Below are 19538 nucleotides of genomic sequence, written 5' to 3'. Positions count from 1 at the left end.
GTGTTCTTGAGAAAAATGAAAAGACAAACAAAATTATATGCACAATTTAAGTGGTTTAATTAATCTTAATCCAAGAAAATTGTAAATATAACCAAATAAAATAATAAAATTTGTGTTGTGATTGTTTGTACAATGTACATATTTCCTCGATTCTTTAATCGCCTGAATAGAACTGAACAAACAATCAATCGATTCTTTAACTGGGTAAAAAACGCACCATGATTAACATTTACAATTATAGGAACCTTCATATATAAAACTATCAGTAAATAATAATCATAATAATAGCAAGTCTACTAGGCTTTTGATCATGATTATGATCTATTTAAATAATAATATATGTAATTAGTAATACAAGGACTTTATTGTCAAGTGTCATGAACTATGTTGCTAATTTTTAATGCACTCGTAATTTTAATACTTTATATTCGCATATGATTTGCATAATTATATATTAATACTACACGCTATGTTGCAGATGTGCGCCGTGTTTACCGCCATAGCGTTCTAGTTCTAGCTTCATACGATGTAAAAATGTACCTCTGAAATATCATTCACGCGTGTTCTACGTGTGTTTCTTACTTGTATGAGAATGGGAAGTTCACATGAATTGGACATCACCTAGATCAGGCACAGGGGCTCGTTACACCATTATATAGGTAATATATACATTTCTTAGCAGCCCCCGATGTCTATCAATATTCATTGCCAGTTTTACACGTTTAATCTGGTTTCTAATCTGGTTCCTTGGTTAATATCATAAGCGACCAAAAGATCGCTACAACGGCTTGACAAGCCGTTGTGGAATTACCTATTTATTAATATCAATAAATAATTTATGATATCAATGAATTATTGATATTAAGGCTTAATTATTGATATCAATAAATTGTCATTTACTGATATAGATGAATATAACATATTTATTCACACGTAAATAAATAGATATTGATATCAATACATGATGATGATGATGAAATCATTTAATGATACCAATAAATAGATCAATTTTTGACGTGTTATTAAAGAGGGTGCCCACTATGGGTACTTTAATCGTGGACAGAAAAGTGTATGTAATTGTTTATTTTATGGGATATTGCCCTGCATGCATAATCCGGAACAAGATTTAATTAATATTTACTAACATGTTAATAATTCGTTAAATTTATTGATATCAATAAATGGTTTATCAACATGTTACTAAGTCATCTATTTATTGATATCAATAAATCATTTATGCACACGTAGATAAGTATTTAATAACATGTTATTAAATATTTATTAACATGTCATTATTTATTAACCTGCTATTGCATATTTATTAATATCAATAAATGGGGAATAAATTCCACAACGGCTTGCCATAGGGACTTTACATTAAAAGATGAAATGATCGGTTAGCATTGAATTTATGTAATATTACACAGTTTCTAATTCAAACACAAGGGCTCGTTACAATTGACTAGATTAACTATATATACATGTAGGTCATATATATTATCAGGACCCCGATATCTATATATTCAATGTAGCAATTGCCAGTTGTTTAATGTGGTTCCGAGTAATTGAAAACATTCGGGTCATCACGGTTACGAAAGAGAACCAAGATTTTAGCGGAAGTCATCCGATATTAGAGCATGTCGTATTCGTGCCATTTCGTATGTTTACAGTAAGCCAAAATCAGTGACAGACAATATTTGACGATAAGCAACTCCGAAGACTTTAGTCTGATTTTTAATATACAGTTGTAAAGGAACAAATGTAGACGTACAAATAGCAAATTAACAAAAAGGTAGGAGAGATGGATACAATTCAAGATAAAAAATGCGGGTTAAGGTGTGTTGGATAAATCAGGGAGATGAGTAAATGACTGATCTTGTTGATAATTCTGAAAAATTGACAAAACTTGCGAAGTTTAGATTTTTGTGGTATTCATTAGTTCATTGAACTTTAAAATGTTGCAATTTACTACAACTTCTTAGCTATATATACTTTTCTTTTTTATCATGAAGGACTTCCATTTTAGAATATAATGATATTCATCACCTATATCGCTATCTCCTCAAAAAGTCAAGTACATTATGGATTCACCGTCTATCACCAAGAAGTGATGTCGTGAATTTAATTTCTATACTCGATAGTTTTACAGACTATGCCTTTTGGAAAACAAGTGTTTCAATATCAATGAAGACCCAGTCTTGCAAAAATATGTTGATCTTAATAACATCTTTCTCTTAAGGCTAATCATTAGTCGGGACAGAATATTTTTCCAACTTCGTGATTCCACTCATCCTCCCAAGTTAGGGTTTTGAATCCACCTTTGCTCCCTGGTTTTGAGTTTACTTTTGCTCCCTCATTTGAGGGAGCGAAGGTGTACTCAAAACCATGACTTGGGAGGATGGATTGCACTATGTTTAAAATTTAGTTTAAGACAAATGAAGATGATTCGTCAAAATAATAGTCGTCATAAACACATTTAGTGTGCTAAGTGAACGTTTTGGTATTTGTGCGATTTTTTTTCTATGTAATTAACTATACATATATACTACATGTACATTCAACTTATGAGCTTAATGTGTACTGCGTAGTATTGCAACAATGTCATACCTCGTAACGCATCAGTTTGTTATAAATATATTGGAGAAAAACTTGTCAGTAAATAACGGAGGAGTTACAACCTGACTAAATGGTTTATTTTATGTCAAAAAAACACAAACAAATACTTGCAGTTGCTAATTTTTTGGGGGATTTTTTTTTGTGTATCACATATATAGTCACTGTGATTTATTGGTCAAAAATTGGGCCCCATGATGTTTGAATCGACAAAAGTCTGTTTTTTACATGTAAATGAGTCGAAATAAATCAAATTTTATGTCCCGAACTTTCCTAGATGGACTTTTGGTTTTCTTTGTTCAGAAGTGCACAACAGTTATCTTCCCTTCGGTTAAAGCTGATGAATTTACTCGACCGTTTTACTTGAAAAAAAAAAAACTACGGTTTAATTTAATGTGTAGGTCTATGTCTAATCTAAGTGTTGCTCTGAATTTGAGGTAAATTATTTTGGAAAAAATAGTTTCTTTTTCAGTCCATAAGTTTCGAATGAACAAATTCCATCACAGGGGCTCGCTCCCACTATCAAATATGCAGCACCACTAGTATAAATATCTGGGGACTGCATATTTGATAGTGGGAGCAAGCCCCTGTGATTCCATCTAGCTAAACATATACTACTTCATGAAATTTTACAAAATGTGCAGACCTTCTTCAAAATATTTGCCTTTTTTATATTTACATGGGGCACGCTATGGTGCGTTGACTTTTGTAGTATTTCTGAACCACCATGATTCGATTCTGTAGCACCCCAGTCCTGAAATATCCCTGGGCAGTCACTATATGCATACGATATGTAATTTGTATGATGATATAATATCAGAATCTCCTGAAATATTTGTGGAGCTGCATAGATGAAGGTCGAAGTCGAAATGTACCAGGAAGCCTTGTATACAAATTATGGGGTCTTTGATATTTTGGAGGCTCCCAGATTGTGTGGACATGCATGTAGCAAAGGTGGTTTTTTTTTGCAGCAGCAGCAGCAGCTGCAAGAGAAAGGCAGCGTGTCTTTTAACTGAAACACACCCAATCGACAGATAACACTCTAACACTTTCCGAAAAAGGAGATAAAATACCATTAAAGACATAGCAAAGGCTCTCCTATTGTAGTGTACACCAAAATGTAATTTCTTGCACATGATGTACAGGGAATGAAATATTTTACATGTTCATTCTTAACTGATCAAAGTTTGGTTATTTATTGACAATCCACATTGAAATGTATTTCATTCAAAAGAATGATTGTTTTTCCGCTAAAAATGTAATTTCTAATCTCAGTTTCCGATATATAGATGACGTATTATCTTTAAACAATCCCAATTTCGGGGATTTGTGACATCGCATCTACCCCAAAGAACTCAGATAAACGATACTACAGACACTGTGAAGTCAGCCTCATATCTTTACCTACACTTGGAAATCGATGGTAAGGGAAAACTATTGACCAAACTTTACGACAAACGTGTTGACTTTTCATTCTGAATTGTCAACTTTCCTTTCATCTGTGGCAACATCCCGTCAGCTCCTGTGTATGAAGTGTTCATACCAGAATTCATACGTTATATCAGAGCTTGCCGAAACTACGCATACTTTTTGTATCGCGCTAGACTTCTAACGAGTAGGCTTCTGGAACAGGGTTATGTTGCTACCAGATTTAAGTCATCATTACAGAAGTTTATGGTCACCATCATGAACTCGTGGATCGTTACGGTGTATCCATCGGTGCCATGAAAACTGATTTGTTCAACATGTCAGTTTTCCTTTCCTCTTTCGTGTACCCCGGGCTTGACTTTTAATGAACAACTTGGCGGGTGTTTCTAGAAAAGCAGAGGACGCTTACCCTACCGGTGCACCTGGTCCATGCTCCTAGTTTTTTGTGGAGTCCGAGTTGCTCATTTGCTTTTGTTACTTTGTATGTATCATTTTAGATACTCTATATTCTTTGTTGTGTATGTCTGCTTTCCATGTCTGGTCTTTGTCCCTGGATTACATTCTTTTGATTACCGCTAGAACCTTGATTCCCTTGATTACTCTTTCTATAACATTACATCGAGTAAAATTTATTTGTAATGACACTTGTATATGTAGAGCACAGTCACTTGTTTTAAGATCGTATACAGCTACACAAAATTAGTGGATATTGCATCCAGGCACACCATCAATATACCTATGATTGATAATGAGCACCACCTCTTGATAAGTTATGTATGTATTGTTTCAAAGTTTGGTCAATGCCGACGGACTTCATTCATGACTGTCTACAAGCATCCAGGAAGACACCACAGAAATTGTCATAATTTTGTATGTTAAAACATGGAAAACACTCATATAGGAATATAACTCAATATATAATCATACAGTTTTGCTATTTATTAGGATTGTATTGTTAAAATAAGTAAAATTATTTTTTATCACTTTATTGAAGTAAACCACACCCCTTTTGTAGATCTCTGGATCCGCTACTGGATGCAATTTTCTACCAAAATAACCTATATATCAAGTCTGGAAGTTCTCTAAAAACACAGGTTGATTTATATTGTCCACCTGCTCGCGGTTCACATTGTATCATATTCTATGGCAAACCGTTGTGGAATTTATTACCTATTTATTAATGTCAATAGAGCATTTATTGATATCAATAAATGAAATGGTCAGAAAAGTGTTTGTAATTGCTTATTTTATTGGATATTGCCCAGCATGCATAATCCGGAATAAGATTTAATAACACGTGAACTAATATTTATTATCATGTTAATAATTCTTCCAATTTATTGATATCAATGAATAATATATCAACATGTTAATAAATATATAATCAACATGTTACTAATTCATCTTTTTATTGATATTAATAAATCATTTATGCATATGCTGATAAATAATTATTAACATGTTATCAAATATTTATTAATATCAATAAATGGGGAGTAAATTCCACAACGGCTTGCCATACGTTATTAAAATATATATCAACACGTTAATAATTAATTATTAATATAAATAAATTGTACGATTTATCAACATGGTAATAAGTATTTATTAACATGTTATTAAATAATTTATTGATAACAATAAATATATGAATTATTTATGTGTTAATAAAGAGGGTGCCACTATAGGTGGTTTAATCGTGGTCAGAAAAGTGTTTGTAAATGCTTATTTTATGGGATATTACCCAGCATGCATAATCCGGAATAAGATTTAATAACACATTAATTAATATTTATTAACATGTAAAGAATTCGTTCAGTTTATTGATATCAATAAATGATATATCAACATGTTAATTAATATCTATCAACATGTTACTATCCATCTATTCATTGATATCAATAAATCATTTATGCACATGTTGATAAATATTTATTAACATGCTATTAAATATCAATAAATGGGGAATAAATTCCACGACTGCTTGCCATAATATTCTGTAATTTTATTTTGGGCTTTAATATATTTTGGCCTGTTTTTACTGATTGTTTTATGTTTCCCTTCAATAATAATAGTTGTTTCCTATATCACTGTAATTTGATTTAGTTGTAAATTGTGCTTTAAACCACGGACTTTATATTTATAATATACTCTCCCTGTTTATAGACACATCATTGATAACTTCGGGATAGTTGATTTTTGTCAACATGCGTGACATATACATCTGCGAGGTATATGGCTTGGGATAAAACAAAACAAAAATTCCCCGCGGAGGTACATCAATAATTTCGTCGGTGTGGCATGCCATAAGTAAAATTCTTGTCATTTTTTAATAGGACATTTTAGGTCTCCAGAATCTCCTGGCAAGGCGTCATTCTCGCCGTACCAATCTAGATCTGTATGCTACGCCTCTGTATCGAGCAAGCTCATGTATACCCTCGCCATAAACACTAAAGGGGATATAAAAAACCTTGATGACAAGAACTAGCTAATAACATCAAACCCAACTTTTACTGTATAATTATGAAGAGATTTAACAACCAACGACAAAATGTTCATTTTCATCTTTACTTTAGAGACCTGAAAATCGAAAACGAGAATGAGTAAGTGTATCTCGTATTTTTGCACAAATTTCCAAATTAAAAAGTTTTACATTGCGTCGAATCGTACTAAAATAAAAATATAAAAGGCATTGTTTTCGTTTTCTTTTGGGTGATATCTGTTTAGAAATGCTGTTAATTCTGCACATGTGCAATGAATTCAAGTAGTAGATTACAATCTTTTTACTATCTAATATACATGTCATTTGTACATTCCCGCCACAACCAACACAGGTTCAGATATTATAGACGATAATGCGAATCACGCGATATCAACTCAGTGCGACTACATATTACAAAACTCGAGCTTTATTCTTTCTCTGTAAATAGCTATTCTCTCTATTCTTCATTGACCCCCCCCCTCCCCCACAAAAAAAAAAATTATATATATATATATATATATATATATATATATATATATATATATATATATATATATATATATATATATATATATATATATATATATATATATAGCATCACTGCTTGAACGGCTTTTAGTTTTACCTTCTGAAATTATCACTCTATCTACATCCTCTACAGTCTCATCTATCAGACTTTTATAATATTCACTTTTTGTCATGATAGAAGTTTCAGCTTCTGATAAAAAAAATACAGAAACACTTTGTTAAGCTGTAAAATAACGAAATAATTAACTTTACTTTTTAGTGACTTTAACTTTGTGTGTACATATAGTTGCAAAATTTCTCGATGATGGTTTGAAATAGCATTGTCATGTATACTTGTATATTCGTATTCCCGACTCTGTTTTGTCCACGGATTTCCCAAAATTTGACGCTTCAGTATATTCTATCTTCTGTTGTTTCAATCCGGGTATAGTTGTTATCAAACGCTGCAATTCACAAACTGGTCCAGTTTACTCTATTTACGTTAATATTGTTAGCGACTTCTTGCACTCGTAATTTCAGTACTTTATATTCGCATATGATTTGCATAATTATATATTTATACTCCACGTAATGCCGCAGATCTGTGACGTGTTCACCTCCATAGCGTCATAGTTCTAGCTTCATGTGAGATGAAAAATGTACCTCTTAAATGCCATACACGTGTGTTCTACGTGTGTTTCTTGTTTGCATGAGAACGGGAAGTTTACATGAAATGATCGGTTATTATTGAACATTATCCAGTTTCCGATTCAGGCACAATTTACAAGACTGTATAGATCATATACATTAGCACGGGCCCGATATACATGTATTTGAATATTCATTGCCAATTGTTTAATCTGGTTTCTAATCTGGTTCCCTGGTCAATATAATAAACAACCCAAAGATTGCTCCAACGTATCTCTTTAAAGATATCATACACATGTCTATGTAAGTTTTTTTTTTACTTGTATGAGAACGGGAAGTTTACATTAAAAGATAAATGATCGATTTGCATTGAATTTTTGTATTATATGCCCCGTGTCCGATCCAAACACAGGGGCTCGTTACAAAATTGTCTATAAATAGACCAAATCAGGATCCCGATATAGCCATTGCCGATTGTGCCAGTTGTTAAATATGGTTCCGGGTAATTGAAAACAAAAAAACCATCATGGTTACGAAAGAGCACGCAATCACATCAAGGGAACCAAGATTTAAGCGGAAGTCACCCGATTTTGAGCATCATCGCATTCGTGCCATTTCGGATGTTGAAAGTAAGCCAAAATGAATGAAGGAGAATATTTGACGATTTTGAAAATTTCAGTCTTTGATTTTTCTGTGTGGAAATAATACACTCAATAAATCATACCGAAACTCTAAACACGATCAAAAACAATTCTCAAAATAATGTTACAGGGTGTTAACTGTTTTTTCTTGATTGAAATAACAAGAAAAATAGGAGAGTTTTTTTCGTATAAGAAAGAAATCAAAATTATAGATATAGATAAAAAAAACTGACATATGAAAACACCATAATGTGAAAGAGACACACGCCCGATTAGACAAAAAGCTATTTGACCCCAGAACAAAAACTTTTCAAAATCATAGAGGAGAGGAAAGAATGAATGGAAAAAAATTCTGGCAAAGAAATGCAAGGAACTATGGCAACATCGCCTGCACAATGCCCAACGCTCCAGACCACTTGGCCAAGTAAGTTACATAAAATATAGCTTTCGTTTACCGAGTGATATTTCCTCGTAAGTAAATCTAGAGCGCGAACATTAACATGATGTATCTGAATAGGACAACTTCTAACGGTTTCGGTTGAGACAGTAGAGAATCTACAACGGTATGAAAATACAGCCATACCAAGTATATAATACATATACATATGAGTCTAATTGTTTTTTTTTATGGTGTATTAACATCTTTATCGGTATCGTTGTGCAATCCTTTAGACTTATATAATATTTTTGTTTGTGCTGTATCGTCATGGCTCGATACCTATTAAGTTTTAAGTTTACTTAAGGTAGCTTCCTTTAGACTTATTAGGTAGTGAATTGTGTTCACAGTCCATATACAGTCCTACATTAGCTCATTATGTTTTATTATTGTGTATTGTCATCTTTATCGGTATCGTTGTGCAGTCCTTTAGATATAGTCTAAAGGAAGATACCAACCAGTAAATCGGATCGTTGAGTCATGACGATATAACACAAACAAACAAACAAAAATTATATAAGACTAAAGGATTGTACAACGATACCGATAGTTTTAATTAAAGACGTCACAAGAGAACTTTTCAGTCAACTTATGACCTTTTTTAAGTGCTAGGCATAAACTGAATATGTAGAGTGGTAAATACATGTAACGTGAACGCAACTTACTGCATTTTCAATTGAACACCTGAGACGTATGGAATTATTATCGGAAGTAAAATATTGAAACATAAATTTGAGATGATCTTGAACTTTGTGAGAACTTCAACTAGAAACATAAGCGAACACTGTAAAGAAAATAAACTATACAAGCATGAAACAATTTAATGATTGTGCCGCTTACACCTTCTTCCTTCAGTGTAAAATCCAACACAGGAATATTTTCCCGGCCCTTTTCAGATTATCCACATGAAGAACTTCCAAGAAAATCCGGTAAAAATATACGCAGGGAGAACAAGTCAAATATGTGCATAGAAAAACTGTAGAAAAAAGTATGTGCATATAAAGAAAAAGTATGAGAATATATAGACAAGTATGTGCATAAAAAGAAAAGTTTGTGCATATATAGAAAAAGTAGGTGCAAATATAGAAAATGTATGTGCAAATATAAACAAGTACATGCAGTACAAGTGTGGCAGTGCAAATCCTCTACTGTTCTACCCGATACCATCATGATACACAAAACCATGCCACCAAGAATTGAAGTTCAGAAGGTTTATACAAATATATATGAAATATGAAATAGATGGAAGAAATTTAAGATTATGAAGTTTTTTTTCTGAAAATTTTCTGGAAAAAGAAAACAAAATAATAATAATAATAATAATAATAATAATAATAATAATAAAAAATAATCTAACACAGAAATCGACAAATGTGAAGAAGTTAAACATGCAAACATGTCTCTGGTACAAAAAAGGGTTTGAACATCACCAATCAACGAAAGGAACAAGAACAGTTACTAGTATATTATACAAACAGAATAATACAAGGCAAAACATATGTTAAAACAACAACAACAACAAAAACAAACAAATACAAAACATATAAACCAACAAAGAGCAATTAAATACACAAAAAGTAAAAAATCTGATCACTACTAATAGTGTAAATGTAATTTTAGAATAGGACCTTCCAACAAATGAAAAAAAAAACAACAACAACAACAAAAACAACAACAACAACAACAAACAAACAAAAACACCAAAGGAGGAAATCAAAATCCAGGACATTAATCTGCAAAATCGAAAATCAAATACTCCCAGTATATAACAACATGAATCAAGTCATGATGAAAAAAATGAATTTCCCAATTGTTTGATTTATGTCTAAAGAAATATTTTATAAAACAGAATATAAACGTGAGAATGAAAGGGATGATGGGTAAAATCTGAGTATCCTAATTGTGGCAAGTTTATTCAACACATTTAAAGTCCAAAACCCGCAAGAGTTTATGCCATGTAATGGCAGTAGTTTTACACATCTTGAGAGAAGCGCATCTACTAAATTTAACAAGAATCCATGCTGCATTTTCTTTGATTCCTAAATTAGTCGCAATTTGGATAAGACAAGGTCATACTGCATCCTTGAGAAATTCATACCTCTTACTATCTGTGTATGGTTGTATCCTGTATGTGACTGGTAACATGAGTGAGTAGGCGAGAGGAGACATAATACATATTGAAGTTTCAAAGAAGGAAAATATGTCGACAAAACAAGGCAGCCAGGGAATATCAAACAGACAAAAGACGCCACGCCGAACAAGGAAAAATCTGTTAACAAAACATATCCGGGAATGCCAAACAGACGAAGAATAAGCTTTACAACACAAAGAAAGCAAAAAGATTACAAAGAAACGAACAGTACGGCTCCACTAAAAACCGATGATAAACTCAGTGATGAACAGTTCTTGCTTCTAACCAGACACCCACCTCATTGCTCGTAGAAGGTCATTTGGTGGAAAAGAAAAACATCTATTGGATATTCAAAGTTGTTTTGCAAGTCACAGGTTCGTATGTTTTTGTTTATTTCGTGATAAAAGATAAAAGGCAGACTTCTGCGTTTTTAATTTTTTTTCTATTTTAGCTGCGAATATAAACACTAAAGAAAGAAAAGACCGTCTATTTCGATTTCTTTTGGAGGTGTTGTTGAATTAGCTTGTATATAGTTCCGACTTAACTTTTTTTATAAATTACACATCAATTACATGTATTTAAATTTTGCAAATGTTTCGGTATGCTGTTCACGAACGTGTTCCAAGAAGTAGCCCCTCCTCAGCAGCATAAGAGCCAAATACATGGAATCTTATACAAAATATAAATTGCTTAAAAGAAGTACCCCCAAAACATATCGAGAAAATCAACCTTGCGCAATACAAAGAAAGATGTCTTATGTTTTAAGATTTAAGTTGCATTTGAAATCTTTGACTTTTTAAGAAACTGATTCTTTTATTATTCTCAAACACGCAAGGAGGATGTCGATTTCCTCCTTCTCGTGTTTGGTCCATTTTGTAGCTAAGTCCTCGATTCAACCCACTATGGCATTAAAATAGATGATTTCTTTCTAGTATCAATGACATTTAGCTATAACAACGTTTTCCATGATATTCAAAAGCTTAAAGATTTCAAACCCTACCGGCAGGATTATAACGGAATGGATGTTTGTGGTTGGAATAGTCAGATTCAGATTTGCATCCATCAATGTTGAAATTCTGCCATATACGTTGATCTTTGAAGATTTTAGGTGCAGTTGTAGAAAACGTGTGTATCTGAAGGAAGAAGAGTGCTGAGATGAAAAAGAATCTGTGGAGAAACTCACTGATAAACATAGTTTAATTGGATCAGACATCAAACCGTCTTGAAGGAGACTTCCTCTTCTATAATGAAATCTCCTTAGTTCACCTAAATTAGACAGATATAGAAATTTAGGCATACAGTTATTCTAAACTAATGATGAACGTACTATTATCTTTGAAAAATGTATAAATTAATTGTGTGATGTTGTCAGTTTTGCGATTCATCAAAAAGTATAGGTCACGAACCTTTGGTTTAATTGCTTTACAAGAAAGAATTCAACGGTAGACGTTTAGGCTTGGTTAGCCTTTAAACAGAAAGAAAAGGAAGATTCAAATAAAAGAAAAGACCCGTAGCAGCGCTAAGCTTGAAGTAAAAGGCGATTAAATAGTGCCCAGAACCCTGGTCAGGGGCTAGCACTCTGCCCACATAGCAACTGGGTTGTGTGCCCCAGGTGGTGGAATGGGGTACCTCAGGCATCCTACATGCTGGGGTTGTCAGGCCATAATACAGAAAACCTGACCGCAAACCATAGTGGTACAATGTATACAATAGGAGTAAGAACCTTTGCGATCCGCCGCAGGAGGCTAAATTGCCCGACCCTATCCCCCTCTCCTTTTTCCAGTGGCAATCCAAATTTGTCGACCCCATTATCCTTATGTCCCATCTCATTTTTCATTTCATGTTCATTTTGTCATCCATTTCATGTTCATCGCCCAGATGTAGCTGAAATATTGCTGCTTGGGCGTTTAACACCAACCAACGATCAATCAATCAATATCAATAGCTTTACCTCTTTCCAATATACGAGCAATGTATTTAGATCGAAGTGCATGGACAATATTCCAGTTGCAAAAAGAGGTTAGAAATTATTTTTATTGACAATATTTTCTTGTTAGGGATAGATATGCTTTACAAAGAACAACTCACACTACGCTAGGTAATGACTTGTCCTGTAACGGATAATTATGAAGAGTATCTGTACTGGCTGTTAAGAAGAATTACTATGTCAGTTATTTATTCTGGCTACTGTATGTGTCTATTTGGTTACCTTTGACATTTTGCAGTGAAAGTACAATAAGACACAAAAAGATGAATAAATTTGCAACCACTTTTAATAGCACCATGAAAAATTATCTTAAAAAGGCATGGTGACATTGCAATAATACTTCGTGGATCAATCCTAAAGCGAATCCAGGCTGTTAAAAAAGCTTAGCATACCTAGTAATTATCTCCGCCAGTCAACAATTACCCAAGCTACTCAAGATATTGATACTAAGACGGGCAAATAAACTGAATACATTCCTAGCATGACTTTCAATGAATTTGCAATCGGAAATCCTTCTTAAATCATATAAGGTAACCGTTTAAGCTTAACTCAACCGTGGACGGTCCTAGGCATGGGTGAGAAAGGGGGAAGATTGCACAAGGGGGTATAACCCCTTATGTGACAAACTATCAAGCTGCAGAAACTGAAAGTACCTACGTGATTTTGCTTCTGTGAGTCATCACACTAAAACTTCGCCTCAGAGTGTCGGACTAATACAAAGCAGCCTGATCAATCAGTAAATCATTCTCAAGATGCAAGGAGGGATAAATAAGACTCAACTGAGTGGTCAGCAATTGAGGCAGAAGAAGCAGCATCGAAAAAAAGATATTAGCATTTATACGCCATATGTGAAATCCTAATTTGTGTATATAGAAACAAACTTAATTAAAGGAAGGCGAATCATACTAGGAAGTACGGATATGGTGAACCACAACAAATGGACCAGCATATAACCTAAATCCAAAAATAGTAAATACTTTTAGAGATCACCATAAAGTCTTTAATAAGTGTAAACACGCCTTGAAATAAGCTCTGAAAGGCCCCGAAAAGAAAAGTTGTAAAATCCATGGTAAAGAGAACGATGACAATTTTTCAAATTAAACTAAAAAGTTATCTAACGACACAAAGACAAATTTAGGACCAACATCACCTAATTGTGGACAGGCGAATGCAACCTGCAGTAGGGTTAACTGGCTTTATAAGCCCTTTTAATACCACCCCTCTTTAATGTGAGATAAAAAATGAACCGAAACAACAAACAAGTCATAAATGTCATTCAAGTTCTCTCCTTTGAATACCTCAACATAAACCATTTACCCAAAATGATATATCCACGTAAATAATGCTCGCAGTTACTGAATGATAGCTCAGATCACACCAAAGAATGACAATACCATTCTAGTATAAACTACCAGCATTAGAAATAATTGGTCTTTGGAGATTTGAAGTAGTAACGTCAAGTGCTTAAAAAGCAAAATATGACGTAGTGCAATACTAAAAAAAATACCTTAGTTTCTTGGGATGCAGTTAGGGGTATAATATCACTATTATATTTGTGAAAACAAGGTTCAAAGAAAAGACACATAATTAGAAAATTATATGCTGTACAAATCTTCACTCTCAGATCACGGAGCAAAGTAATGGATACCATGTCACAATTTTCATCAATGAATTTTAAGCTTAGGTGATGTGTGGTGCAAACCTTTCAGAAAGCCCTATATAAAAATTCTTTATGGATGTAATGGTCACAGTGCAGGCAGGGTGAGGTAAAAAATGAAGGTAACGGATAAAGGTTATGGACCGCCGTGCTTGAAGTGGCTTGCCCGTGTATTATTGGGCGTCAGAAAAATAAACAAAATCCTCTACGTAAAACACACAGTGGAGTGACGTAGTAGACCATCAACCCACGTACATTTCAAATATTCCCCCAAGAACTCTTTGGTATGTTATACACTTATAAACAATGAAGAACGTGTGAGCTCTTAACTGGGAACAATTCAGGAACCCGGTTCACCTGGTACATTCAGATGAGACCACAATACTCTGTGGGAAAACACAGATGTACCCTATCCTAATTTATATTTGCTAACGTACGATGTAGGGACATAAACGTCTCAGAATGTGACGACTCTATTTGGTACACTGCTCCGTCGGATCAAATTGATACAGGGAAGATATATAAACGTATAGAAAGGTCTGAAAAATTCCCAACGATGTTAGAACTGTCAAATTTGCGATGCAAATTTTTGGTCGTTCCCTCCGCGGGACTCGAACTCGTACATCGTACATGGATACACCGTAATGATCCTCGAGTTCATGATGACGACCATAAAACTTCTGTAATGATGACTTCAATCAACATAACCCTGATCCAGAGGTCTACTTGTTAGAAGTCTAGCGCGATACAAAAAGTCTGCATAGTTTCAGCAAGCTCTGATATAATGTATGAGTTGTGATATGAACACTCTATACGCAGGTGCTGAAGGGATGTTGCCACAGATGAAAGGAAAGTTGACAATTCTGAATGAAAACTCATCACGTTTGTCGTAAAGTCAATAGTTTTCCCTTACCACCGATTTCTAAGTGTAGGTCAAGATATGACGCTGACTTCATAGTGTCTGTAATATACCCTTTCTCGAGTTCTTTAAGGTAGATGCGGTGTATCAAATTCTCGAAATTAGGATTGTTTAAAGATAATAAGTCATCTATATAACGGAAACTGAGATTAAAGGAGCTAGCTAAACGATATTTTTTCTTTCGGATCAGATCAGCTATAAAATCAGCTTCATAAAAGTGAAGGAATAGGTCAACAAGTAGAGGACCACAATTTGTTTCCATTGGAATGCAGACCGTTTGTTGAAAAACGCGTCCACCACACTGGGAAATATGTTGTCGATTAAATCTTCCAGCATTTTGTGAACATTTTCTTCTGTATATTTGGAAGATGATTTGGAATTATTTCTAACAAAGTATGAGAAATCTCTACCAAGAACTACATATTTGTATCTAGGTGTACCATCTTTTTTGGAAAAACAACGATGTACAATGTTGTTAAGTCGGGATTTTAACTGAGTAGGGGAATAGAAGTAAAAAAAAATTTTTACAAACATAGGTTTTAATGCTATTATATACTGATGAATTGATGATCTTTAGAATTTTTCAGGAATCACAATGAATTAATACCGCTACGGGAATAACAAGTGTTGTGGTAGGACTGCAGACCCTTTTTGACAGCTGTGAGTATAGAAGTTAAAAGTTTTGAAAGATGTTTGCTGGTACATTTTGCAGATCCAGCTATGTAACGTTGTTTGTATGGATTCTTGTGGAGTTTAGAAATCCACTACATAGACGGTAAATCACAATCATCGTCTTTGGTATAGAGACCAAAAGAGGATAGCACATATTTATGTTTTTCCAAAATCTCTTCTTTGGATAGTGTGGTAGCAGTATAGGTCTTATCACTGCTATCATTTTCTAAGTCTACCTCTGATAATAAACATTGAAAGTAAAACGTTTGCAGACAAATACAATGTTGTTTTTGGCTCTGTCTGCTGGTACGACAACATATTTGTCATATATAGCAGACAATGTTTTTTGCTACATCGGGGTCTTTGAAAACTGATGTAGCATTCGCACTCATTGACTTACTTAAAACTTTCATTTGTTTCAAAATTAAAGACCTCACGGCCTTTAACCACTCTGAGAATCAATGTCTTCTTGTTTTCGTTTCATCCATTTTCTCGTGTAGTACTCCACGGCATCCATAAGAACTTTAAAGTTATAATTCTAATTTTTGAAGCGTGGTTCAAGGTACTTGGGACCTTCAGAAAGGATATTACGCAACGTAACGAAGTGACTGGAAGGACCATATTTGCATGGAGAGTTTTTTTGCAAGAACGGTCAGGTGGTTTAGCCTTGAAGACCTCAATCTCGAGGTTCTGCAGTAGCGTTTTATAACTGAGAATTTTGGAAGCAATGGGTGAAGTATAGGAATATGAAATAATCGGTATTGATTTGTCTTTGAAATATGGGGGAATTTTGTTGGTAACGTTTTTGTGATGGAAGATGTTAGCTAAATTAATTGCATCTATACCTTTGTTGACAAACGGTAGTGGAAGGAATAATCGTTTTTCTTCATCTTGACTTTTCACACAAACTGGTTTAAAGAGAAACCAATATCCAAAATGATGGCAACATACCTGTATAATGATGAGTAAGGGTCAGAAAAAGGGGTGTCAAGACTTGTTTTGTAAAGGGAGTGTAGTACAGAGAGAGGTATAGAATAGAGTTTGGTTCTAATGTGATTAAGTCCAAGAGGTAGTCGTCTTGGATTTTTGTCAAAGAGTAATCAAGGGAACCAAGGTTATAGCGGTAATCAAAAGAATATAATCCAGGGACAAAGACCAGACATGGAAAACAGATACACACAACAAAGAACATAAAGTAACTAAAATTATACATACAAAGTAACAAAAGTAAATGAGCAACTCGGACTCCACTAAAAACTGGGAGCATGGACCGGGTGCACCGGTAAGGTAAGCGTCCTCTGCTTTTCTAGAAACACCCGCCGAGTTGCTCATAAAAAGTCAAGTGCGGGGTAGACAAACGAGGAAAGATAAACTATGACCCGTTGAATAAATCAGTTTTCATGATGCTGATGGATACATCATAACGATCCACGAGTTCATGATGACGACCACAAAACTTCTGTAGTGATGACTTCAATCCTGTAGCAACATAACCCTGTTCCAGAAGCCTATTTGTTAGAGTTCTAGCGCGATACAAAAAGTCTGCGTAGTTTCAGCAAGCTCTGGCATAACGTATGAATTGTGATATGAAAACTCCATACGCAGGTGCTGAAGGTGCTGAAGGGATGTTGCCACATTTGAAAGAAAATTCCATTTTACGGTATCAGATTGTTGATTAGAAGTGGGGACGGGCGAACAAACAGACCCCTTGATATCCATTGAACTCCAGTCTAACTCAGCCAAACTATTTTTTTATATTTCTAAAAGATTTTGCAATGTTGAAAATGTAAAAGTTCGAGAAAAAATCCATTTCAGAACCCTTAGAAAGTACGCTTTAAGCATTGCTCTTGTCATTGTAGTTTACTTGTTTAATGTACCTTTACTGACAGACATTTCTTGATTGTTTTTATCTGATTTAGATAAATGATATAAAAATGATAATGACACGGGCTAAACTTCAGTGATCATGACTGAATAGAATTAAAACCAAATAAATTATTCAAAATTATAATAAGTTGTATGCAATCATTTTATAATTATTACAAAAAAAAGTAAAAATAAAATTACTATTGCAAGAAATATTTTTCAACTTTTTTTATTATAAATATGAAGTCAAATATTTACCTTAAATTCCTGCAAAAGCAGACAAAAATATGTAATAAAAATATTACAAAAAGAGGAATATTTGATACCCTTGTCAAGGATATTATTTAAAATGTTTTTATGTTGGGAAAGGTAAAGTACAGGTAAATTTCAAATAAATCCCTTTTGAGGGCCACATAATCCTTTACCTTAATTGAATGTTGTTTTAGTCTAATTATTAGATGTTGAAGAAAGGTGAACACACCGTCATTTTCTACTGAAATGTCTAGGTCAAGAAATGGCGCAATTTAATTTCTTTCGGGTAGATATCTAAAATAAACCGAGCTCTATTTCTAAATACATTAATTTGAGATAAATGTTGTAATCTGATTGGTTAAAATAAGTTTGTTATATCTCAATGAATAAAAAATATTGACACGCCCATATTCAGTTAAATTCAGAGCTACTTTTCTCATGTTTAAAGATAATAATTTGTTTTAAGATTAATTTTTTTTATAAGAATTGGCTATGATAAAAATTTTGTCTATTGAAAAATAACATAAATTTTCCAATTCTTAATCGTTATAATATTCATTGCGCCTGCGTTTACTTTGTTTTCTTTAAATTACTACTTCGATTGAATTTTCTAAAAGGTTCAAGAGTGTAAAAGTAAGAATTTTATTTCTGGAGCTAAAAAAAGTGGAAGAAAATAGTATTATACTGGTATTAAACATCGTTGCCTACAGTTATTCGACTTCTCTTCTCATCAAGTCAGAATATGTGAAAGCACTGTAACTCTTAATATAACCTTCGTTCAGAGGATGTTACTATACACATACAGAGGAGGTTACTATACACATACATGAAGTCATTATATCTAATTACACTTCAACTTTTAAACCATTATAAATTTAAAAAAACGGACAGCCAAGACATTGTCTAAACATGATGGTTTATTAAAAAACTTGTGAGGAAAGAAAACATCTAGTAATCACAATAAGATTAACACATTTAAAGCATTGGCGGTTCCAATGAGTGTGTTTCCAGGTGTTGAAAATCTACTTTGTTTGAAGTTACGCAAATTTCTTACAAAAAATGACCAGTGATGGACAGAAACATCCTTTTTTTTCTTGAACTTTTATCTAAAAAATCTCTGGTTCCGCGCATGTTCTGAAAAGGTTCGGGAAGCATTGTATGAATTAATTCATTATCACTGATAGGGCTACTTGATTGACTACAGTGTCGACAGGTGCGCAATCTTAGACTGACTTATTCGGTTACTGATCTGGGCATAACTACAAAGAAAATATCATCTTACTTTCAGGGGTATGATTA

Source organism: Perna viridis, chromosome 1 (assembly GCF_037379345.1).
Source record: "Perna viridis isolate PV_CMFRI_1.1 ecotype Kerala chromosome 1, ASM3737934v1, whole genome shotgun sequence".
In the NCBI taxonomy this organism is placed as follows: Eukaryota; Metazoa; Mollusca; class Bivalvia; order Mytilida; family Mytilidae; genus Perna; species Perna viridis.
This window is presented reverse-complemented; position numbering follows the sequence as displayed.